At 47.2% G+C, this 24,585-nt stretch overlaps 1 protein-coding gene across 4 annotated transcripts in view; it reads right to left on the bottom strand.

Annotated features, from left to right (window-relative positions):
* ZNF710 (zinc finger protein 710) overlaps nt 1-5,419 on the bottom strand; it is an 81,142-nt gene extending 75,723 nt beyond the window's left edge. Inside the window, exon 1 of one of the 4 annotated variants that reach the window (XM_023187150.2) lies at nt 4,625-5,419. The gene's annotated coding sequence lies outside the window, so the exon portion shown is untranslated. Of the gene's footprint in view, nt 1-2,772; nt 3,169-3,583; nt 4,285-4,624 lie in introns of those variants that run through there. The other 3 variants (XM_023187152.2, XM_023187151.1, XM_023187153.2) reach the window with 3 other exon arrangements.
* Nucleotides 5,420-24,585: the final 19,166 nt, after the last annotated feature.

Genomic DNA, 24,585 nt, shown 5'->3' with positions numbered 1-24,585 from the left:
AGTGCAAAATAGCCCTGATCTCACAATAGCCACTCTGCTTGAGGAACAGTTAGGCCCCTAAAATAAGCATTCCCTTATAGCCCTCACTGGGTGAACCCTCTTCAGGCACACTCCCTGACCAGCCTCCCTCTGCTGCAGACCCACAATTTCTTTAGTTTTTCTGCTGCTGTCCTTTCAAGGAACCCCAAAGTGCTGAACGTCCAACTCTTTGGCATGGGCAGAGATATATGACCACATTGTTGTTCCTGGGAGGCAAAGTTTGAAGTTAGACAGCCTGGCTTTAGATACCAGCTCTGTGCCCTTGGACAAGTTATTTAACTCCTCTGCCAAATGAGAATAAGAATGCAAGAGCCAGCACCTGCAAGGACTAACAGAGACAAATACACAAAGCACGTAGCATAATTCTGGCCTAAGACACATGATTATTATTATTCTCCCTATATCCTGAGTCCAATTCAAAACCTATTGTTTTAGCTGGGCACAGTGGCTCACGCCTGTAATCCCAGCACTTTGGGAGGCCCAGGCAGGCGGATCACGACCAAGAGATGGAGACCAACCTGGCCAACATGGTGAAAACCCATCTCTACTAAAAATACAAAAATTAGCTGGGTGTAGTGGTGCACGCCTGTAGTCCCAGCTACTCAGGAGGCTGAGGCAGGAGAATCACTTGAACCCAGGAGGTGAAGGTTGCAGTGAGCGGAGATTGCACCACTGCACTCCAGCCTGGTGAAAGAGCGAGACTCCGTTCCAAAAAAAAAAAAAAAAAAAAAGTCTAAAAAAACCTATTGTTTTGCACAAGTCTCCACCCAGGGGCTCCACCCCATTCAGGATCCTCTCTTCCCAGCCCCCTCGTGCCTCACCTGTCTGGAGCTTGTTTGAAGCAATGACTCACAGCACAACTCTGCAGCTCCCATCAATCACCTCCCTGTCCCTGCCTGTGTCATTCATGGGTTCCTTCTGGGAGGTAAATCCTTTCCTAATGTCCAGTACATTCATTCAGCAAGTATCTACTGAGGGCCCACTATGGATGAGACCCTATTCTAGGCACAAGGACTCAGCAATGAACAAAGCAAAGACGTCTACCCTCACGAACGTTGTAGTACATTTAAACCACAGACGGAGATCAGTTCAGGTCTTGGGTCCTTACATTCCTTCTCTTCTCTCCTGACCAATCCTAAATAAATCACATACAAGTCAAAGTACGAAGAAAGCATTCCAGATCAAAAAATGGTGTGATGTGAGAAAATCCCAATGACTAAACTGCTTCTCTGATTGTTGGACTTTGAAGAAGTCAATGTTGAAACAGCCTGAATCACCCAGTTCCCCCTAGTTGTCTCACTGGCCAGTCACATCCTCCAGCATAGTTTGTGTAACACATCTGGAAAATGAGGCGCTCCATTTACCCGTCTTATGTGTGCAGCACGAGCCCACAGTTTCATGTTCTCATAGATACATTCTTTGAAGTGAGCTTGATTCGGGATCCCCAGCAGTAGCAGAGACAGTGGCCTTGTAGAAACAGCACTGGGAACAGGTTCTGAAAGCTCAGGTTTGAGTGCTGTCTCTGCCACTTACTGTGTAATCCTGGGTACAGAGCTTTCTTCCTGCCTCAGTTGCTTTCAGACAATCTCTAAGGCCTTCTTCCAGCTTTGAAGTCAAAGGGCTGGGATCAACCACCGTTAACACCAGACCCAGCACATTCACAGATCCCTTATTTCAACACAATGAGTCCTGTCCTGGGCTAGGCCCTGGCTAGGCCTGAGGAATGGGGGTATGGGACAGGTCAGCAAGCCAGATGATGAGCCTGTGCCAAGCATTAGCACTGGTGGGGCCAGGGAGCCTTCACCTGTCTCCTCCAAGATGCGCTGGACTCCTCCTTTTATTTATTTATTTACTCCCTTCTAGAAAGAAGTTGTGCCTCTTTCCAAACACAACTCTGCTAGAAATATCTCTGGGCCACAAGGCAAACCTAAAATAGAAGTGCAAAATCTCTGGTGGTCCCATTAGTCTCCCTTCCTCCAACTCAAAAACCATTCCAGACCTTGTCTGTCTCCTTGTCTCTAGACAGTGCGCCTAAAATAAGTCTCCCTGGTAGGAAATGCCTGGTTGGAATGGAAATGACCCAAGCCCTGAAAAAATGGCCCGCTGACCACACACCGTGGGCTGAAGACTCACCCAGGTATCAGCTCTGAGGAGAAGACAAGCAAGTGAGCCTGGGTCCCCAACTCCCTGCAGCCCCCTCCACCGAGACACAGGCAACCAGGCCAGGCTAGAGAAAGAAAATGTGACCCAAACATCCAATTCCCCCTACCCAAAAGAAAGCAGCTCTATCCCCACGGCCCTCATGCAGGAAAGCCAGCTCCAGAAGATCACTGGGGCACCAGATGGGCACCTCTCTGGAGCTACAGATGACCAATCAGAGGCTCTGCTCCAAGACTGGTAAGTATCCGGCATGGAGTTACCCAGTCCTGAGGGTCAGCTGATAAAACCACCAAGAAAGTATAGAAAATAACATTCTCTTTAAAACAAACGAGAAAGGAATGGCCACTCTAGGTTTCCGAAGTCAAAACCATTTCCGAAGTCAAAACCAGATAGCCCCATCGGCTTTGATTACATTAGGAATACATTCTCTCTTATCTAATGAGTTAAGAACAGTTTTCTTCTTCCTTTCTCCCATGTGGCCCCATTGGTTCTCTAGGCCCCCTGAAGAAGACGCAGTAGGGACACAGACCCCCAGTACTCTACTTGGCAAAAATGAACTTTGGTTTTACTTACACGTGTACAAAAGCAGGAATGAGAGGGCAGCTTCAAAGCTGGCTGAGTGACCCCCAAGAGCACAAAGTCCTTCTCTGCACACCTGTGGGGAGTTTTGTGAATTTCCCAGGCACCCACAGGGACTAGTTATGTACCCTGCAGGTCGATACCGGTCGGGAGTTCCCATTTTGCACAGCAAGAAAGGTGCTCAGGGTACCCTTTGCAGGTGGGCACTCGGTCTGCAGCTCAGGGGTGGGCCGTGACGTTGCTCCCTCACTGGATTGCTCAGCAGGCTCCCCTCAGACCTGGCAGGATGAGCACCTCGAGGTGTCCCTGTGATCCCAGCACTTTGGGTAGCCAGAGCGGGCGGATCACGAGGTCAGGAGTTTGAGACCAGCCTGGCCAATATGGTGAAACCCCGTCTCTCCTAAAAATACAAAAATTAAACGGGCGTGGTGGCGTGCGCCTGTAGTCCCAGCTACTGGGGAGGTTGAGGCAGGAGAATCGCATGAACCCGGGAGGCAGAGGTTGCAGCGCCACTGCACTCCAGCCTGGGCGACAGAGCAAGACTCTGTATCAAAAAAAAAAAAAAGAAAGAAAGAAAGAAAGAAAGAAAAAAGAAAAGGCACCCAAGATACTGCTACGACTTGCCCTAACCGTCTCGCAAAGCCTAGAGATACATGAATGACCCTTTCGGGTTAGTTAAAATCCACACAAGCACCTCCCTGGCCTCTTAAATCTTTCCAAACTACAGCTCAGACTGGAGGGAAGCAGTTGCAGCGCCCATAAAAGTCATCTTAAAAGGCAAGTTGGAAAAAAACCCGATACGCACTAGTTAGCAAGTCCGCGGTGAAGGGGGCGGTGGCCCAAGGGCCGGATCTGCGGGATCTGCGCGCCTAGGGTGGGGAGACTGGGGCTGCCCCGTCGGTCCCCGAGCCCGCGCGCCCACCTGGTAGCCTGAGGGCCCCGATCTGACGCCGGTGATCACGCCCCACAGCTCCATCCAATTAGGAAAATGACCGCGAGAAGACGGAGAGAAGGCGATGAGGAGGAAGGGGGGGCTGAGCCGCGGGAGGCTCAAGACGGGCGGTGGGGACCCCGCCCGCCACCCCCACCCCCACGCCCCCAGCCAGCGAGCGCTGGTCCTGGGTCCCCGGCCCGCGGCGCCCCGACGCCATCCGGGCGGGGGTCCCGCGGCGCCCAGCCTGCGGCGGCCGGTGGCCCCTCGGGGACGCCCCCAGCCTCCCCAGCGGCGCGCTCAGCTTTCCCCCACCCCCAGCCGGCTGGGACGCGCAGCAACCCCACCCGCTCCGAGAATAAAGTTTGTGGGCAGCCGTAGGGGCGGGGCGGCGAGGGGGTGAAACTTTGAGTCCCGGGCCGGGTGTGGGGGGGAGCGCACCCAGCACCGGGACACCCACGTGCGGGCCCGAGAGCCGCCGCCACTGTCGCCTCCCGGGCCTCCCGCGCCGCCGCCGCCGCGACGCTTTCCTTTCATTTTTGCTTCTCTCTCTCTCTCTCTCTCTCTCATTCGCGCGCTCTCCTCCCTCTCGCCCTCTTTGCTCGCTCCCTCCCTCTCCCTTCCCCCTCCCCCTCCTCTCCCTCCCCCCCCACCCCCAGACGCCATCTCTCCCTCTTTCCCTGGCTCTCCCTCTCTCCCTCCAGCTCTCCGGCATGAGGGAATGTGGAAGTGAAAGGAAAAGACGACATGTTTGCAGCGCGGCGCGGGCCTGCGCGCGGCCGTCCCCAGGGAGAGGCGGGGGGCGGGTCGGCCGCGGCCGCAGCGACCCACCCCCGCGCCCCCCGCGCCCCAGCCGACCGGCCGCCCGGGGCTGCGGGGCTGGGGCTGGGGCCGGGGGCCGCGCGGGACACTCACCCTGGTCCGGGCGCGGCTCCTGCGCTGGGGCCCTCGGCGGGCCGGGCCGGGCCGGGGGCTCCTGACTGCCCACCGCCCGGGCTGCTGCTGTGCGCCCGCCGCCCGCCTCCACGCGCGCCCGCCGCCTGCTCCTGCCGCCCTCCCTCCGGCTCCTCTCTTTCTCTCTCTCCCCCCTCCTCTCGCTCGCTCTCTCCCTCGCGCTCTCTCCCTCCCTGGAAGAAGGGAATGAGGCAGGGCTGACGTGAAGGGATGCAAAACAGCTCCTCCTAAGCCAGCTCGCAGAGGAAGAGAGAAACAGAAAAGCAGCCCTTTTATCTCTCTTTTGTTTTCTCACTTCCTTCCACCCCCAACACCCCCCTCTTGTCAGCCCAAGTTTTCTTTTCTCTTTCTACCGCAGAGGATTTTTCTTCCTTTCTTTCTCTTTCTTTCGGTTCAACTCTCCCACTCGAATTGAAAGCCTGAAGGGTTTTCTTTCTCCTGTTTGTTTCTTCCCTCTTTTCTTCCTTCTTCCTCCTTTCTTATTTCTCTAAAAGGGTTTTGTTTGCTGTGGGAGTTTCGTTTGAAAATCAAGTCACGCCTTTTTTCCTTCTTTTCTTTCTTTCTCTCTTTTTTTCTCCTCTCAGCAGAAAAGGGGAACAAAGATTAACTGAAGCGGGGGAGAGGGGAGAGGCAGAACCTCGCTTGGAAATGGGGGGCCCGGCCCTGTCCGGTACAAAGGGGGCCCAGGGGCCCTGCGCCCCGCCCCCCTCCCCAGGGAAGCCAGGGGCGTCCTCTGGAGAGGAGAGCCGGCGGGGGTGTGGGGCACGGGTGCGGCTCCTGGGTGCCGGTTCCTTCTGAAGTGCGAGCGAGGGCCGCCGAGCCCGCCCCCTCCCCAGCCAGAGGTGGCAAGCTGGGTGTGTGTGCTTCACTTATGTATTTTTAAAGTAGGCAGATGGGCTTGGAACAAACATCCCCGCAGAGCACTGAACAGTAAAAGCCTTTAAACAGCTGTTAGCAGAGCCCTGGACGGCCTGACTCGAGGGAGCGGCGCGGGCTCCGAGCGCCAGGGCCTGGGTGGGGAAGGGGCTCAGGGCAGCTGCTGGGATCGGCGGGCTGGCGGGGTCCCCGAGCCCAGGGCCTGGGCCTAGGTCCCGGGGCGCAGTGTTGGGGGGCGCCGAGGCGTGGCCGCTGGCAGCGCGGCCGTCAGGTCCCTCTCTGCTCCCTGAAGGGCCGCGGGGTTTGGCACAGCCTCGCCTCCCTCCAGCTCCGGCACAGGCCGGACACCAGGCCTCCAGCCTTCAGAACACCCGCCACCCCGAGCCATTTCTCGACTCCGACGCAGGGCGGGTCCGGAGCCCTCGGACAGAGCCGGGCAGTGCCGCCAGGAAGGGTCAGTTATTCATGGGGCGCCCGGGCGTGCTCCCAAGACCTGCTCTGTCCTCGGGTTCTCCGGAGGACTGGGGAGAAGACGGGGGAAAGTTCCCAGAGCAAAGTTGGTCACATTTCTCATTTTCCCAAGTAAGTACTGAGCACCTGCTGGATGCCGGGCCCTCGGACTGGGGCTACAGTAGGGGAAGAAACGTGAAGTCTTGGTGGGCCCCGAGAGCAAACGCAGGGAACAATGCAGGGGAAGCTGCGGCTCAGGACCAGGTCACCCGGAGGAAGGAAAGCCTGGATCCTCTCCCCTCCCTCTTCCCTTCCTTCCCTTCCCTTCCTTCCTCCCGGCTGCATCTCCTTGGCTCCACCCCTTCTCCTCATCAATTCCTCCCACACTTCCCTGCTCTCCCTGGCTTTTCACTGAAGGGTCCCTTCTCCCAGGGAGGAGCAGATGCTGAGCCCCATTGTCTCTCCCCCAGTGACTGCAGCCTCCCGGGGACAGGACCTGCCACTCCTCCCCACTCCCCCCAGCCCTGAGCCCTGGGCCTTTAGAAATGAGAGCCCCAAGGCCACGGCCCCTCACCCCACCCTAAACCAGCTCCTGGTGCTCTGAGCTATGACTCCAGTCACTCAGAACACATTTGTCTCTGACTAGGAGTGAGAAAACAGTAGTCTGAGAGTTTGGTTCAACAAGAAGGACACCATGGTTTTTTAACAGCAGCACCCTGAGCCCCCAGTGACCCCAGAGCCTTTGCCCAGGTCCTGCAGGAAGCCACATTTCCGTCATCACCTGCATCCTCCCACTTAGTACACTCAAGCTGTATCCTCCAAAAAAGCAGAATGCAGCTCTTAGAGCCAAGCATTCATTTAACAAATGCTTACTGAGTACCTACCCTGTGCCAGCTAAGGTGCTGGCTGCTAACAGCAAGAGGCAGTCCTTGCTTTGGCCTTTGGCTTTGCAGGCGAAGGAGCAAGAAAAGAAGACAGGCAACCGCAATGCCATGCAATACAGGCAATAGTGAACCAAGGAAGCTCCTAAGAGGGTGCTTAGACTACGGTGGTCAGGTGTGGCTTCCTGGAGGAGGTTGTGTCTAGATTAGGCTGTGCTAGCCAAATGCATGGGAGAGAACAGTCTGTCCAAAGGCCCCAGGGCAAGACAGCACATTATTACAGGTTCTTAGAACTGTCAAGAGTTGAAGTGTTCACTGCAGCTTAGAATACGAGTGGGTGGGGGGAGAGTGAGGATAGAGCACAAGTGGGAAAAAGGGGAGGTGTCAGGGAAATATTCAGATTTTAGCCCCTCCCACTTGCTAACTTCATGAATGTAAATGAATAACATAACTTCAGTGAATAACTTAGACTTAATTTAGGGGCATAGAAAATGCAGGTAAGGGCCGGGTGCGGTGGCTCACGCCTGTAATCCCAGCACTTTAGGAGGCTGAGGTGGGCAGATTACAAGGTCAGGAGATCAAGACCATTCTGGCTAACACAGTGAAACCCTGTCTCTACTAAAGAATACAAAAAATTAGCCAGGCGTAGTGGTGAGCGCCTATAGTGCCAGCTACTTGGGAGGCTGAGGCAGGAGAATGGCGTGAACCCAGGAGGCAGAGGTTGCAGTGAGCCGAGATTTCGCCACTGCACTCCAGCCTGGGCGACAGAGCAAGACTCCGTCTCAGAAAAACAACAAAAAAAAGAAAATGCAGGTAAGAAGACCTGTGGATCGCAGAGACAGTGTCTTAGTTTAAGGGCCCAAGCTTACCTGCTGCGTATTCCTGGGCAAGTCAACCTCTCTAACTTTTCTGTAAAATAGGGATAAAAATACCTGCTTCACAGTTTGTTGTGAGGCTTAAACCCCACACCTAGCATAGTGTTCAGTACATAAGCACCAATCCTTGGTAGCTTTTATTTACTATTACTACAAATCAGGGAGTGACTGGGTAGTGCCCCGATGACCTGGAAATAAGATTATGTTCAGGGTTGAAACCAGAGTGACTCACTACACCAGAAACACAATGAGCTGGCTGAGGGGGAAGCATTCCTTCAAAGATGACCAGTGTCCCAGTGGGTGGCTGGGACTGGTAACCACCCACATCTGATCAAGATGAACAGGTGGCTTCTCAGGAACATGACCAGAGCTTGATGACTGGTTACCAAGGCCCAGCCTGATCAGCAGAGTTGTAGCCTGCCTGAGGAACAAATAGGAATCAGGAGAGGATGGGCCTCATGAAATCCAGGAAGGCCCCTGGGAGCAGGCACCTGCTCAGGAGAGAGAAGTAATCACAGAAGTTCGCACTGGAGAAGCAGGGGAGGGGTAGGGGGTGATTATTGACTTCTCCACAACCTTATTTAAAGCTCCCAAAACCTCTTAGTCCTTTGGTTGGATTATTGGTTCTCCAAGTGACTTGCACATGAACTTGGAACCAGTGAAATGCCCTCAAGGATCCAGGCAGATACCACAGCTCTAGTTCCTGCTTTGTAAACATTTTATCCTTCTATTATTTCTTTTGTGAGTGGGAGTCTTGCTCTGTCACCCATGCTGGAGTGCAGTGGCACGATCTTGGCTCATTGCAACCTCTGCCTCCTGGGTTCAAGCAATTCTCCTGCCTCAGCCTCTCAAGTAGCTGAGATTACAGGCATGTTCCACCACACCCAGCTAATTTTTTTGTATTTTTAGTAGAGACGGGGTTTCGCCCTGTTGACCAGGCTGGTCTCGAACTCCTGACCTCAGGGGATCTGCCTGCCTTGCCCTCCCAAAGTGCTAGGATTACAGGCGTGAGCCACCACGCCCGGCCCTCTGTTATTTCTTTACAACACAAGTTCATTGTGAAAGAATTTGAAAATCAACTAAGCAAAAGTGAGAATGAACCCTATCTAGAGACATATTTTGGTATATATCCTTGGACATTTTATATCCTAGTAGCTACATTTAAGTGCACATAATAATAAAACTGTACAAAGTCAATATCATTAAATGATTACTATATGTATAAGTATGTTACTTTTACAAAATTAACAAAAATGGCATAACACTACACCTACTGAATTGCAACTACTTTCACCCAGTATATGTCACAAATTATCTCATGGTCTGTAAACACCCACATTCTTCTTTGGATACAGGGTCTTGCTCTGTCACCCAGGTTGGATTACAGTGGCATGATCATACCTCATTGCAGCCTTGAGCTTCTGGGCTCAAGCCATCCTCCCACCTCAGCCTCCCGAGTAGCTAGGGTTACATTGTGTGCCACCATGCTCAGCTGTATTTTTTACTTTTATTTTTTGGTACAGACTGGGTCACACTATGTTGCCCAGGCTGGTCTTGAACTCCTAGGTTCAAGCAGTCCTCCTGCCTCAGCCTCCCAAAGTGTTGGGATTACCAGCGTGAACCACCTCACCCAGCCCATACTCTCATTCTTAGTGAATGATATTGTTTCATGGTATATGTATCTTAATTTGTTTTGGGATATTTGCAGGTTTTTCGCTTTTATGAACCTGCTTTGATAAACATACCTGTACAGCCACCTTAGTGCTAGGCTGGGCTAAGCATTTTATTTGAGGTAGGTGTCGTTATCATTTTACAGATGAGGAGGCTGAGGTACAGAAAAGCTTAAAAACTTCCTAAGGTCACTACCTTGGAGAGTCTGAGCCAGAATGTGTAGCTAGGGTTTCCCTTTGGGAGTTCTCTTTCAGCATCTGTTTTCCCCTCTTTAGAGTCCCCTCCACTTTCCCCACCGATTTCCTCTCTTCCAGATTACCTCCCTGTGAGAATCTGTCTGGACAGGTGACCCACTTTCTTCTGTGACACCTTTTTAACTTAAATAGTGTTGGGAGGGGTGGAAGCTGATAATAAATGATGTGTAATATATGATACAGTATTTTGTAAATTTCAAAGCCCGTGTGAATGTTAGAAGGTCCCAGTGAGGCCCTAAGCTTGCAGACATCACCATTTATCCAAATCTCCTGACTTGCCCAAACCCAGCAAGGAATCCTCCAGATTCACACCAGAGAGAAAGAAGTCAGCTTTTTGATACAGAAGTAGTAAATGGAGGCCTCCCCTGGGCATTTCAGAAGCCCCAAAGCTGCCTCCCTAGAGCTGAAATTCAAAGGTAGGTTTATAATTATAAGGTTTATTAATCCTGATTTCCCTGATGGAGGATACATTCCTGCTGCAGACCTTTCCAGGATGTTCTAGCCATCTCTGAAAATTCCAGGAATCTTGTAAGCTGAGAAAAGGGATGAAACACAGCTCTTCAATGTTTCAGTCAACGTGTTCACTAGAGTAACTCGCTGGGAGATTAGCAGATGATTATTAATATCTGCTTCTTTCATTGCCAGAACCAACCAAACATTTTAAAAGATATTATTGGCTTTGCAATATCTAATATTCGACTTTTAATATCCAGACTCCCAACAGGAATCCAGCCAATGAAAGGCGAGGACTCCAGGGTTCAACTAGACAGGCTCTGCAGAAAGCAGAGGTGGACCTAGGGCTCCTAAAAGGCTGGTCTTAGCAGAAATGGCATGGGGGTTGGGAACTGGTAGAGAGTCACTGAGAGCTAAGCTCTAAGTGCCCACAGAAGATGCACTGGGCAGCAATTCAAAATCCTCAGAAGGACCAGGTGCAGTGGTTCACGCCTGTAATCCCAGCACTTGGGGAGGGCAAGGTGGGCAGATAACTTCAGGTCAGGAGTTCGAGACCAGCCTGGCCAACATGAAACCCTGTCTCTACTAAAGATACAAAAATTAGCCAGATATGGTGGCACGTGCCTGTAGTCCCAGCTACTCAGGAGGCTGAAGCAGGAGAATTGCTTGAGCCTGGGAGGCAGAGGTTGAAGTGAGCCAAGATCACGCCACTGCACTCCAGCCTGGGTGACAAAGCAAGATCGTCTCAAAAAAGCAAAACAAAACAAAAAAATTAAATTAAAATTTAAATTTAAAAATAAATGATAAAAAACAAAATCCTCAGAAGTATAGTAACAATTTAGGAATACTCAGGGTTTTCAGGGAAAACCCAAGGAAAGCGTAAGTTTGTGTGGATAGATGGGATGAACATGTGACTTACATACAAATTATTAGTCCAGGAGTAATGAAAGGGTACATGAAATAATCCAGCTCCTCTGACCTCCCCTTGTGATCGAGGGTGCACAATTGCATGGCTTTATTCCCATCATGGCTTGAACCAATTAGTTAATTCATCCTATACACATAAATTTAAGAATAAAAATATGCCAAAAGAAACATGGGTCCGTCATCACAACTGCCAGTTTCACCGAAGAGTTAAAAATAAATTAAATTTAAAAGCCACATTGATGATACTTATGGCTACAGGAGGGCAAATTTGTACAAAGCCTGGAAAATAATTGGATAGTAAAGATCAAGAGAAGCGTAAAAGTTTCTACCCTTTGATTCAGTAACTCGAATTCTAGAAATCTGTTTTTGAGAGAAATAATCAGCAGTGTGAACAAAGATGTGTTAAGCATGTTTATGAAAGTATTATTTATATTGGCAGAAGTTAAAAATAGGAAAAAAGAAGGAAAGAAAGAAGGAAATAATCTAAATATCCAAAAGTGATGGAAATGTTTAAATAAGTTATGGCATGCACATTTGATGTAATACTATATTAGCTATTAAAAATCATGTTTTTGAAGAATAGTGACTTCAGAAGTGTTTGTAATATGCTGAGTGAAATATAAAATTGCATATGCATCAGAAGTATATGTTTTTAAAATTTGGTATATACACATATACTTATCCAGAAAAATACATGTAAAATGCCTGGAAGAAAATATACAAGTTAAAAAGTTATTTCTGGCTGGGCATAGTGGCTTATATCCCAGCAGTTCGGGATGCCAAGGTGGGCAGATCACTTCAGGTCAGGAGTTCGAAACCAGCCTGGCCGACATGGTGAAACCTCATCTCTACTAAAAATATAAAAAATTAGCCAGGTGTGGTGGTGCATGCTTGTAATCCCAGCTACTCAGGAGGCTGAGGCAGGAGAATCACTTGAACCTGGGAGGCAGAGGTTGGGGTGAGCCAAGATCACACCATTATACTCCAGCCTAGGTGAAAGAGTGAGACTCCATCTAAAAAAAAAGTTATTTCTGTTTGTTGAAATTATAGGTCATTTTAATTACTTTTTTTCTTTATCCCTTAGTGTACTTGCCCAACTTCTTTTTTGTTTCTTTTCCTTCCTTCCTTCCTTCTTTTTTCCTTCCTTCCTTCCTTCCTTTCGGTTTTTTTTTTTTTTTTTGAGACTGAGTCTGGCTCTGTTGCCCAGGCTGGAGTGCAGTGGCCAGATCTCCGCTCACTGCAAGCTCCGCCTCCCGGGTTTATGCCATTCTCCTGCCTCAGCCTCTGGAGTAGCTGGGACTACAGGCGCCCGCCACCTCGCCTGTCTAGTTTTTTGTATTTTTTTTTTTTTTAGTAGAGACAGAGTTCCACCGAGTTAGCCAGGATGGTCTCGATCTCCTGACCTTGTGATCCGCCCATCTCGGCCTCCCAAAGTGCTGGGATTACAGGCTTGAACCACCGCACCCGGCCCCTTTCTTTTGTTTTTAAAGACAGGGTATCACTCTGTCACCCAGGCTATAGTGCAGTGACACAATCCTGGCTCACTGCAGCCTTGAACTTCTGGGCTCCAGCAGTCCTCCTGCCTTGGCCTCCCAAAGTGCTGGAATTACAGGCATGAGCCATCACGCTGGCCCTATTTGCCAAATTTCTATAATGATTATATATTTTTTCTCTTCCTTGTGCAAGCTGTATTTATTTTTCTTTTTCTCCTCTCCTGGATTATTAAGGTATAATTGGTATACAAAAAATACACATAATTAATATATACAATCTGTGAGTTTGAACGTATGTATATACTCCTGTGACAATAACTACAGTCAGTATATCCATCACCTCCAAAAGTTTCCTTGAACCCCTTTGTTGTTTGTTTTGTTTGTTTCTCTGGTAAGAATGATTATATTAATTTTGAACAACAAAATATATATTTAGAAAACAAGGTCTAGGCTTCTGGACCTAGGCCAGGCCTTCAAGGAGCTTCCAATCTTCAGGAGAAACAGCCATGGAAACAGAAGTGATGCACAGAATGCAATTATTTCTCCTCCCTTGGAAATGTTTGAAACCTAGGAGGAAAGAGGAACCAGCGTTTTGGTTGCTGATGATTTGGGCTCTGGGTTGAATAGACTATCTATTGTGAAAGTGTATTGTGCAAAAAGAGAATAGAGGTTTTTGTGAAGGGAGATAAAGAGGGTATAGGGTGGGAATGAGGAGGATGGGGAAGGAGGGGGCAGGGCCAGGCAGATCCCTGAGAGGCCTGGAAGCACTTATCCTGTGGGTGAACCTCAGGACTGCTGTAAGGTCTCTCCAAGTTGTCCTCCCCACACTGCACATGGGTCTTGGTGTCCAGGGCCAGCCTGGTAGCTGGCATTACGTTCATGACAGTTCAGTAAATGTTTATTACCCATAAGAATACATGAATGTGGCTCACACCTGTGATCCCAGCACTTTGGGAGGCCAAGGCGGGCAGATCACGAGGTCAGGAGATCAAGACTATCCTGGCTAACACGGTGGAATCCCATCTCTACTAAAAATACAAACAATTAGCCAGGCGTAGTGGTGGGCGCCTGTAGTCCTGGTTACTTGGGAGGCTGAGGCAGGAGAATTGCTTGAACCTGGAAGGTGGAGGTTGCAGTGAACTGAGATTGTGCCGCTGCACTCCAGCCTGTCACGAGCTGTGACAGAGTGAGACTCCATCACTCCATCTCAAAACGAAACAAAACAAAAAAAGAGGTGATGTTTAAACCAAGTCTTGAAAGAAAAGTGGACGGCTGCTCAGCAAAGCAATAAGGACAAGATGTGGAGCAGGGGGAATGGATTTTGGAAACATGTAACCTCTCTGAGCCCTCATTTGCTGCTCTGAAGAATCCTACCTCACCACTGAATTAGATAATATATGCAAGGTACCTAGCACGGGGCCTGGCCGATAGTAGGTACTGAAGAAGTCAGTTCTTTGTTCCTTCAGTATCAAAATCAGTTCCTCTTTGAAGTTTACTTTCCGTTCACATTTTGTTCTTTTCCCCAGTTCCTCTAGGTATCTTGACTGTTGGCTTGGGCCCTTAAAGTTACTCAGATGATTTTCCAAGATCTGAAAAATAATTTAAAACACCTATCATATTTTCCATCACAAAGAAAATCCCAATAAAATTGAAAATACTGGTGTCATATAGATCACATTCCCTGTTCACATATGCTAAAATTAGAAATTAATGTTAGAGTCGGTGTGAAATTTGTGACTGTGAAATTTGTGGCAGTGAAAACAATTTAAAAATAAAAATAATTACCTTTAGAAATCAGCTATTAAACATTCTCTAGACCAGGCACGGTGGCTCACACTTGTAATCCCAACATTTTGAGAAGCCAAAGCGAGTGGATTGCTTGAGTCCAGGAGTGTGAGACCAACCTGGGCAACATGGTGAGACCCCATCTCTCTAAAAAAAAAAAATATATATATATATATATATATATATATAAATTAGCTGGGTGTGGTGGTGCACACCTGTAGTCCCAGCTACTTGGGAGGCTGAGGTGGGAGCATGGCTTGAACCTGGGAGGCAGAGGTTGCACAGTAAGCCGAGATTGTACCGCTGCACTTCAGCCTGGGTGATAGAGTCCCTGTCTCAAAAAAAAAAAAAAAAAAAATCTCCAGAATTGCTTTTGGATAAAGTAAGAACTCAAGAATAAAGTCATTTTGTTTGTTTGTTTGTTTTGTCATTTTTGTTTTTGTTTTGCTTTTATTTTGGAGACAGAGTCTCGCTCTGTCACCCAGGCTGGAGTGCAGTGGCAGGATCTCTGCTCACTGCAAGCTCCGCCTCCCAGGTTCACATCATTCTCCTGTGTCAGCCTCCCGAGTAGCTGGGACTACAGGCACCACCATGCCTGGCTAATTTTTGTGTGTGTGTTTTTAGTAGAGATGGGGTTTCACTGTGTTAGCCAGGATGGTCTCGATCTCCTGATCTGGTGATCCGCCCGCCTCCGCCTCCCAAAGTGCTGGGATTACAGGTGTGAGCCACCACGCCCAGCCAATAAAGTGTTAATTTAGAAAATAACACAGGCTGGGCACAATGGCTCATGCCTGTAATCCCAGCACTTTGGGAGGCCAAGATGGGAAGACTGTGTGAGGTCAGGAGTTCCAGACTAGCCTGGCCAACCTAGCAAGACCCCATCTCAACAACAACAAAAAAGAGAAAATAACACAAACAAGAATTGTACCCGTGAATAGAATATTGTTGACAATAAAAAGAAGGACTGGGCTGGGTGCAGTGACTCATGCCTGTAATTCCAGCACTTTGGGAAGTCAAGGCGGGAAGATCACTTGAGCCCAGGAGCTCTAGAACAGACTGGGCAACATGGCAAAACTGTCTCTACTAAAATTTCAAAAATTAGCCAGGTGTGGTGGTGCATGCCTGTAATCCCAGCTTCTTGGAAGGCTGAGGCACAAGAATTGCTTGAACCCAAGAAGAACAGGTTGCAATGAGCCAAGATTAAGCCATTGCCCTCCAGCCTGCACAACAGAGTGAGACTTTGTCTCAGAAAAATAAAACAAGAAAAAGTAAAATATGACCCTATTTAATGATTATTGGGAATGTTGCAAATTGTATAAATACAGTTAAGAATGTTCAAATAAATTAAAAATAAAGAATTTTTTTGGCCGGGCACGGTGGCTCAAGCCTGTAATCCCAGCACTTTGGGAGGCCGAGACGGGCGAATCACGAGGTCAGGAGATCGAGACCATCCTGGCTAACATGGTGAAACCCCGTCTCTACTAAAAATACAAAAACTACCCGGGCGAGGTGGCGGGCGCCTGTAGTCTCAGCTACTCAGGAGGCTGAGGCAAGAGAATGGCTTAGACCTGGGAGGCGGAGCTGGCAGTGAGCTGAGATCCGGCCACTGCACTCCAGTCCGGGCGACAGAGCAAGACTCCGCCTCAAAAAAAAAAAAAAGAATTTTTTAAAAAAAGAATTGCACCTGGCTGGGCACGGTGGCTCACGCCTGTAATCCCAACACTTTGGGAGGCCGAGGAGGGTGGATCACCAGGTCAGGAGATCGAGACCATCCTGGCTAACACGGTGAAACCCTGTCTCTACTAAAAATACAAAAAATTAGCCAGACATGGTGGTGGGTGCCTGTAGTCCCAGCTACTTGGCAGGCTGAGGCAGGAGAATGGCGTGAACCTGGGAGGTGGAGCTTGCAGTGAGCAAAGATTGAGCCACTGCACTCCAGCCTGGGCAACCAAAAAAAAAAAAAAAAAAAAGAATTGCACCCATGAAAACCAAAAGTATACATGCATTACTCAATAATGTATTTAGCTGGGCGCAGTGGCTCACACCTGTAATCCCAACACTTTGGGAGGACAAGGCAGGTGGATCACTTGAGGCCAGGAGTTCAAGACCAGCCTGACCAATATGGTGAAACCCCATTTCTACTAAAAATACAAAAATTGGCCAGGTGAGGTGGCATGTGCCTGTAGTCCCAGCTACTCGGGAGGTTGAGACAGGAGAATCACTTGAACCCCGGAGGCAGAGATTGCAGTGAGCCGAGATGCGCCACTGCACTCTAGGCTAAGCAACAGAGTGGGACTTCATCTCAATTTTTTTAAAAAGTATTTAGATTTTAAAATAATTTTATTATTATACCCAGAAAAAGTTAAATAAACAAAATAATCATTGATGTAACAATCTAAAATATTAAATCTAAAAATATTAAAAAACAAAATCCTAAAATGAGGAAGGAAGATGTGAATAAATTAGAAAATGAAAAAACAGAATTAACACATATGTCTTTCAGCTGGTTCTTTTTTTTTTAAGAGACAGGTCTTGCTCTGTGGCTCAGGCTGGAGGATGGTGATGAGATTGGAGCTCACTTGCAGCGTCAAGCTCTCTACCTGCTTTACCTCACTATCCTATTAGGTAGATACTATCACTTCCAACTTCCTGGGACCACCAACCAGTTAATTAATTAATTAATTAATTATTGTTTAGAGACAAGGTCTCGCTCTGTTGCCCAGATTGGTCTCAAACTCCTGAGCTCGAGTAAGCCTCTCACCTTGGCTTCCCAAAGTGCTGGGATTACAGACGTAGCCCAGCACGTGTTTTGTTTTGTTTTGTTTTGTTTTGTTTTGTTTTGTTATTGCACCCAGGCTGGAGTGCAATAGCATGATCTCAGCTCACTGCAACCTCCACTTCCCAGGTTCAATCGATTCTCCTGCCTCAGCCTCCCAAGTAGCTGGGGTTACAGGCATACCCACCACACCCAGCTAATTTTTCTATTTTTAGTAGGGATGGGGTTTCAACATGTTGGCCAGGCTGGTCTTGAACTCCTGACCTTAGGTAATCCACCCGCCTCAGCCTCCCAAAGTGCTGGGATTACAGGTGTGAGCCACTGTGCCCAACCAACAAGTGGATTTTTAAAGGAAAATATGAGACAGTTCCTAAGTTGTTTACCAAGAATTTACATTAAAATAACATTATTGATTGGCTGTACATTTTTTTAATCACAAATTCCAGCAACATAGATATGATGGTTAAGGCAGGTATTCAGGAAACTACAGAGAAGAAAAGAAAGAACAAAATGCCAGACTGCTCTAAGCTGTTTTTCTTCTCTCATTTCTCTCTTTTGACAGATATCTTTCTCTTCCGAAGGCATTGAGAATCAACATTGTAGGTTTCAGTTTATCCCACATTGTTGGGAAGGCTCATTCCCAGGTAATATTGTCCCACATAGGAGGGGAAAAGGAGAGATACTATTGCTTAAGAATTTAGTGAATTCTCGGGCCAGGCGTGGTGGCTCACACCTATAATCCCCACACTTTGGGAGGCCGAAGCAGGCGGATCACCTGAGATCGGGAGTTCGAGACCAGCCTGACGAACATGGAGAAACCCCGTCTCTACTAAAAATACAAAATTAGCCAGGTGTGGTGGTGCATACCTGTAATCCCAGCTACTTGGGAGGCTGAGGCAGGAGAATCGCTTGAACCAGGGAGGCGGAAGTTGCAGTGAGCCGAGATGGCACCAGCCTGGGCAACAAGAACGAAACTCTGTCTCAAAAAAAAGAAAAGAAAAGAAAAGAAGAATTTAGTGAATTCTCAAGGCCTAACTGATTAGCAGCACAAAGGGACACAGCAATGGGCTCTCAGGCCAGTCACCATCCACCTACAAGGGAGCCAAAGCATGTTGGTTGGATCATCTTTCTCTCTTTCTCTCTTTCTTTCTTTCTTTCTTTCTTTTTTTTTTCCTGAGACAAGATCTTGCTCTGTCACCCAGGCTGGAGTGCAGAGTGAGATCATAGGTCACTGCCACCTTGACCTGGGCTCAAGTGATCCCCCTGTCTCAGCTTCCCAAGTAGTTGGCACTACAGGGGCATACCACCATGCTTGGCTTATTTTTAAATTTTTTGTAGAGATGGGGGTCCCACTGTGTTGCCCAGGCTGGTCTCAGACTCCTGGGCCCAAGCCATCTCCCAACTCAGCCTTCCAAAGTTCTGGGATTGCAGGCATGTGCTAGTGGCACAGCTGAATCATTTCTAAGTGTCTAGCTATCACGATATCATGACTAATTGTTTCCATTGTTGACTTTAGACATCTAGAAATACAAAGCATTGTCAACTTAAGAGTAAAAAATATGATGAAATAAGGACAATTATTAACAAAACAATTTGAAATCCAGAGTTGAGTAATGTTCCTATTCCTGAAGGTAATCAAATAAATATTTCATCTACTTCTTGTCCTGGTCTGAAGAACAAGGCATTAAAGACCTCCAGTGATAAAGATGTCCACTCAGGTTCAGCTGCCTGATACGGTGCCTTCCAGTGTGGTTAGAAGTTCTTTATTTGAAGTCGTTTTCTAATAAACAAAATCTCCAGGTTGGAGACGGTAATGTTTGATGTCTTCATCTCCCAGGAGCTTGCTGTTACAAGAATCCTTCATTAATTTAAAAATTTTAATGAGAAGCTTATAAGGCCTTGGCAATGAAGAAGAATATCACCTTTAAGGAGAGCTGGTCAGTAGACTCCTTCATCCAGATGCATGGGCCTTCCTGTTTTTATTTCAAAGGAAGAGAGTTGATGTTTTCCTGAGTAGAATATAAGTTAAGCAAATGGAGGAGCCTTAGGCCAGGGAAGGTTAAAAGTTTCTGTAAGCTTTGCCAATGGATTTTTGTGGGGTTTTTTTGGTCTTTTTTTTTTTTTTTTTTTTTGAGACAGTGTCTTGCTCTGTCACCCTGCAATCTCTGCTAACTGCTGCCTCAAACTTCCGGGCTCAAGCGATTCTCCCTCCTCAGCCTCCCAAGTAGGTGGGACTACAGACACGCACCACCATACCCGGTTAATTTTTTTTAAATTTTTGGTAGAGATGGGGTCTCACCATGTTGCCCAGGCTGGTCTCAAACTCCTGGGTCAAGTGATCTCTTACCTCTGCCTCCCAAAGTGCTGGGATTACAGGCATGAGCCACCATGCCCAGCCTGCCAACTGATTTTTTATGATGTGTGTTTCACCAGTATGATAGACTGAGGGGTGGTATGCACAATGGAAATGCTGATCCATCTAATCTTAATCCGTTTTGTCCACACAAGATAAGAATTTCATAAACCTTTGGCTGGGCGCGGTGGCTCAAGCCTGTAATCCCAGCACTTTGGGAGGGGAGGCCGAGATGGGCGGATCACGAGGTCAGGAGATCGAGACCATCCTGGCTAACAGGGTGAAACCCCATCTCTACTAAAAATACAAAAACTAGCTGGGCGAGGTGGTGGGCGCCTGTAGTCCCAGCTACTCCGGAGGCTGAGGCAGGAGAATGGCGTAAACCCGGGAGGCGGAGCTTGCAGTGAGCTGAGATCCCGCCACTGCACTCCAGTCCGGATGACAGAGCGAGACTCCGCCTCAAAAAAAAAAAAAAAAAAAAAAGAATTTCCATAAATCTTTTATAGTGTCACAAGTTTCCCCCATCATCTCTTTCCCCAAGTTTCTATATCCAATCAGTTTTATCTATCATTCTTTTTAAGAAAAAATCTCTTCTATTTAAAACAACCTTTAAAAACCTCTAGACAAGGTTGGTGTGGAGCCTGCCACTTGTAATTCCAGCATTTTGGGAGGCTGAGATGGGAGGATTGCTTGAAGCCAGGAATTTGAGACCAGCCTAGGCAACATAGTGAGACCCTATCTCTACAAAAAAAAAAATTAGCTGGGTACAGTGGCACATGCCTGTAGTTGTAACTGCTCAGGAGGCTGAGACAGGAGGATTATTTGAGCTCAGGAGTTTGAGGCTGTAGTGAGCTATTGATGGTGCCACTGCACTCCAGCCTGGATAACAAAGCAAGATCCTGTCCCTAAAAAGAAAAAAATTTAGACGAAATTACATTTTTTTGAACAAAAACCACACTGTCATGCCTTCTTTACAATCTTCTTTGCCAAAAAAATCCTATTTTCTGATATGCTCTGTATAAATAATTGCTTCTCTTAGAACTAGTAGTTTTAGTTCCACATATTAACTACAATTTTAACTCTCAATAACCTTAGTTTCTAGTGAAAAACCTAGAAGTGATTTTGAACTATTTTATATCAGTATTTGTAGATGAAAACCATTTCATAACTTTTTAGGAAGATGTTTCCTCATTTTCTTTTGTTTATTAACAGATCTAAATATATTTTAGCTTTTCTATACCATATGAAAATGAGGTGCTGGCCAGGCATGGTGGTTCAGGCCTGTAATCCTAGCACTTTGGGAGGCGAGGCGGAGGATCACTTGAACTCAGTCCTGTTCAAGACCAGCCTGGGCAACATAGTGAAATCCCATCTCTACAAAAAATTTAAAAAATTAGCTGGGCATGGTGGTGCATGCCTGTAGTCTCAGCCACTTGCAAGGCTGAGGTGAGAGGATCGCTTCAGTCAGGGAAATGGAGGTTGCAGTGAGTCGAGATTGTGCCCCTGCACTCCAGCCTGGGTGACACAGCAAGACTCTGTCTAAAAAAAAGGAAAAGAAAAGAAAGAAAGAAGATGCTCCAGTATATAAACTTAAGGTTATGTTTAATATTTCAGTATTTTAACTTACTTAGAAATGACTTAGAAAACTTAAGGTTATGTTTAATATTTCAGCATTTTAACTTACTTAGAAATGACTTAGACATTTTATGCTTATGTATTCCTTAAGTTAAGATAAGATGACTTATAATATACAAGTACCCTCCCCAATGTCTTCCTCAGTCATCTTGGGTCCCAAGTACCCATGTGGCACCAAGGACGGTGATGAAGGGCAGAGCCCATCTCGATCCTGAATTTACATGCTAGGTGTAGAGCTTAGGACGGAGCTATGAAGACAATGCCTGGAGGATCTGACCCTTTCCCACGTGGGTAGGAAACACAGCTGGGCCAGGGAGGACATACTGGGTTTGTCCCTGCCCTGTTACTGGTGGCTTAGGTGCTGTAGACATACATAGGTCTTTAGGGCTTACTATGGCCACCTGTGTAGAATCCAGAATCTAAAGGCACAAAACCAAAGATGTAAGCTCACAGTAAGATGTGTGCAATGCTTCAGGGAAGCCTAGCAGACACTCACACAGCTTTAGCTCACAAATAAATCAAGAAAGTATAAAAAAATTACAGAAGCAACAGCTTTATGACCTTAAAATATCTAGCAAAGACAGTAAAACCTGTCCAACCCATAGACCCAGGTAAAAATGTCTTAATTATATTTAATACCGACAATTCTGAAAACATTCTAATTTCATATTACCAATATTTTTAAAACTAATTTTATTTATAAAAGATGACTAAAGTCACGTGAACTTAAAAAGCATTTGGTAGCCAGGCATGGTGGCATGCACCTGTAGTCCTAGCTACTCAGGAGGCTGAAACAGGAGGATCACTTGAGCCCAGAAGTTCAAAGTTACAGCAAGTTATGATCACATCACTGCATACCAGCATGCGTGACAGAGTGAGATCCTGTCTCAAAAAAAGAAAGAACAAAAGAAAGAAGGAAGGAAGGAGAGTGAGAAAGAAAGAAAGAAAGAAAGAAAGAAAGAAAGACAGAAAGAAAGAAAGAAAAGAGAAAGAAAGAAAGAAAAGAGAAAGAGAAAGAGGAAAGAGGAAAGAAAGAGAAAGAAAGGCATTTGGGTTTACTCATTTAATTTATGAACTCATTTATTACAAGTCAACTTGGAACCATGTAGACAGGATACAAACAAAGACATGTATGCTGTATACATAAAAAATACAGACAGGCCAGGTGGGTGTCTCATGCTTGTAATCACAGCACTTTGGGAGGCTGGGGCTGGAGGATCACTTGAGCCCAAAATTTGAGGCCAGCCTGGGCAACATAGGGAGATCCCATCTCTACAAAAATAATTTTTAAAAATATTAGCCGGGCTGGGCGCGGTGGCTCAAGCCTGTAATCCCAGCACTTTGGGAGGCCGAGACGGGCGGATCACGAGATCAGGAGATCGAGACCATCCTGGCTAACACGGTGAAACCCCGTCTCTACTAAAGAATACAAAATTCTAGCCGGGCGAGGTGGCAGGCGCCTGTAGTCCCAGCTACTCGGGAGGCTGAGGCAGGAGAATGGCGTAAACCCGGGAGGCGGAGCTTGCAGTGAGCTGAGATCCGGCCACTGCACTCCAGCCCGGGCGACAGAGCGAGACTCCGTCTCAAAAAAAAATATTAGCTGGGTGTGGGTGGTGCTCATCTATGATCCCAGCCACTTGGGAGGCTTAGGGTGGGAGGATTGCCTGAGCCCAGAAGGTCAAGGCACTTCAGCCTGGTGACACAGTGAGACTTTGTCTCAAAAAACAAACAAAAAACCTACACAGACACAAAAATAATGATGTTAATGCTTTTACTTAAAAATTTTAGCCATAAAACTAGTAAAACTCACTAGTTTAAAAGGACAGTTGGATTAAATTGTGCCTCGGTAAATGGAATAAATTAAAGCTTATTCAAGCCTTTATCAAGTTTTTGAGAAAACAGAGTAGCAAATTTGCATCTCAAAGCACAAAGAGAATTTAAACATTTTCAGGGAGTTTGGGTGTGTTAGAAGATTAAAAATGGATGCCAAAGCCAGTTTTGGTGGCTCACACCTGTAATCCCAGCACTATGGGAGGCCAAAGTGGGCAGATCACCTGAGGTCAGGAGTTCCAGACCAGCCTGGCCAACATGGTGAAACCCCAGCCCTATCAAAAATACAAAAATTAGGCTGGTGTGATGGTGGGCACCTGTAATCCTAGCTACTCGAGAGGCTGAGGTAGGAGGATCACCAGAACCGGGGAGGCAGAGGTTGCAGTGAGTCGAGATCACACCACTACACTCCAGCTGGGCGACAGAGTGAGACTCCGTCTCAAATAAATAAATAAACCCACAAAGACAACTTATGTTCATGCACCTATCAGTTTGGAAAAGAAATTAGTCAAAAATGCAAAGACAAGTCTGAATTACAATCAACAGGAGGCAGCTGCAATTTTAAAAGCAATGCTACATTATTTTCCACCAAGAGAGGTGAAACCACCAGCACCTGACAGCCGATAACTGGATCCTTTTGCCCTGAGGCAGAGGTGGAGAAGGCAGAAGTCCTCAGCAGAGCTCTTTTCCTGAATCTTCTGTGTAGAGACAGAGACCAAAGCCCTGATTCTTAAATGAAAGAGAGGGTTTGAAACCACTGGGGTCAAAGGAACACAATAGAGTGAGGCTGGCACCCAGCACTGAGTCTCAGAGGGAACACTGGGTAGTCAGTGGCGGTCACTCTGAATCCTCTGGATCTGTGCCAGATACGTTAACCTACAGAAAGAAACTGAGGCAAATTAATACAAGTAGAGAATTTATTTGGGGCTAGTTTGGGAACTGCAACCTGGGAGCATAGATTCAAGTTGCCCTGAATATACACTCTGATTAGCAGAAGTTACAAGTGGTTGTTGTTGTTGTTGTTGTGTGTTTGTTTGTTTTAGTACTCAGTAGTTATAACAATGAGTGGATTTTTAAATGAAAAATAAAGATGCAGTTCCTAAATTGTTTACCAAGAATTTGCATGAAAATAATGGCAGCCCTGGTGGCTCATACCTGTAATCTCAAGCACCTTGGGAGGCCGAGGAGGGTGGATTACAAGAGGCCAGGAGTTCAAGAGCAGCCTTGGCAACAAAGTGAAACCCCGTGTCTACTAAAAATACAAAAATTAGCCTGGCGTGGTGGCGCATATCTGTGGATATCTGTGGTCCCAGCTACTTGGAGGCTGAGGCAGGAGAACTGCTTGAACCCGGGAGATGGAGGTTGCAGCGAGCCGAGGATGGTGCCACTGTACTCCAGCCTGGGCGACAGAGTGAGACTCTGTCTCAAAAAAAAAAAAAAAAGAAAAGAAAAAAGAAGAACTTAGCTATTAATTGGCTATACATTGCTCTTTGTATCACAAATATCAGGAACATAAAGATAATGCGTGAGGTGGCTAGTCAGGAAATTACAAGAGAGAAAAGAAAGAACAAAATGTCATTGAATAATTGACCCTGGGCATGGGTGACCCCATCCCATGGGCATGGGATGCAGGACTAAAGTCCCATAGTCTGTCTCTCTGGAT

This window comes from Piliocolobus tephrosceles, chromosome 6, assembly GCF_002776525.5.
Source record: "Piliocolobus tephrosceles isolate RC106 chromosome 6, ASM277652v3, whole genome shotgun sequence".
In the NCBI taxonomy this organism is placed as follows: domain Eukaryota; kingdom Metazoa; phylum Chordata; class Mammalia; order Primates; family Cercopithecidae; genus Piliocolobus; species Piliocolobus tephrosceles.
This window is presented reverse-complemented; position numbering and strand designations above follow the sequence as displayed.